Raw genomic sequence first — 946 nt, 5'->3', positions numbered from 1 at the left:
GGTTGAGTCATCTGAAGATCCTTCCTCAACAAACTCAAAGCAGCCGCTTTAATTGTGTCACGTGACCGTAAGGTGGCGAGGCTGGTCAGGTGGAGCTCGGGCAGCTTGCGGTGTATATGGCGAGTAATGAGGACATCAAACACTGTGGAAGGCCGTCGGAGCCATTACAGCTCATTATTTGGCCTGGTTAAATGCGTGTAAACGCGTTTATTGCGTGTTAACGCATTTTGACACGTTGGAGGTCCTATTGTAGCGCCACCCGTTGGTGTGGCTCTCGCACAGTAACATTTTTAAACGGTTAAAAACAGGGTGGAGAGCAATTACCAAGTGGAGCAGAAAGGGCACGTAAAATGAAAGCGCTTCAAGAAGATGCAGTGGCAACATTTCAAGTCTGTCCAGTGCTTCAGTTTCAGGTCAGTTGTTCATCTGCTACCGTAGTTTTTTGTTTACCGCTAATATTAGCAGGATATTAGCGGTAGCGCCCCTATCATCAAATAAAATATGATATATTGATAAATTCAGCGACGCAGTGGCGCAGTAGGTAGTGCTGTCGCCTCACAGCAAGAAGGTCGGCTGGGTCAGTTGGCGTTTCTGTGTGGAGTTCGCATGTTCTCCCTGCGTTCGCGAACGGGTGCTCCGGTTTCCCCCAAAGACATGTGGTACAGGTGAATTGGGTTGGCTAAATTGTCCGTAGTGTATGTGTGTGAATGCAAGATTGTGTGGATGTTTCCCAGAGATGGGTTACAGCTGGAAGGGCATCCGCTGCATAAAATTTGCTGGATAAGTTGGCGGTTCATTCCGCTGTGGCGACCCCGGATTAATAAAGGGACTAAGCTGAAAAGAAAATGAATGAATGAATGAATGATATATTCATTTAAAAAAGTTACATATCCTTTATTAGACAGATATTCACCTTAGATAGTAAAGGTGCAGGGAGACTGGAGCT

This window comes from Danio aesculapii, chromosome 9 (assembly GCF_903798145.1).
Source record: "Danio aesculapii chromosome 9, fDanAes4.1, whole genome shotgun sequence".
In the NCBI taxonomy this organism is placed as follows: Eukaryota; Metazoa; Chordata; class Actinopteri; order Cypriniformes; family Danionidae; genus Danio; species Danio aesculapii.
This window is presented reverse-complemented; position numbering follows the sequence as displayed.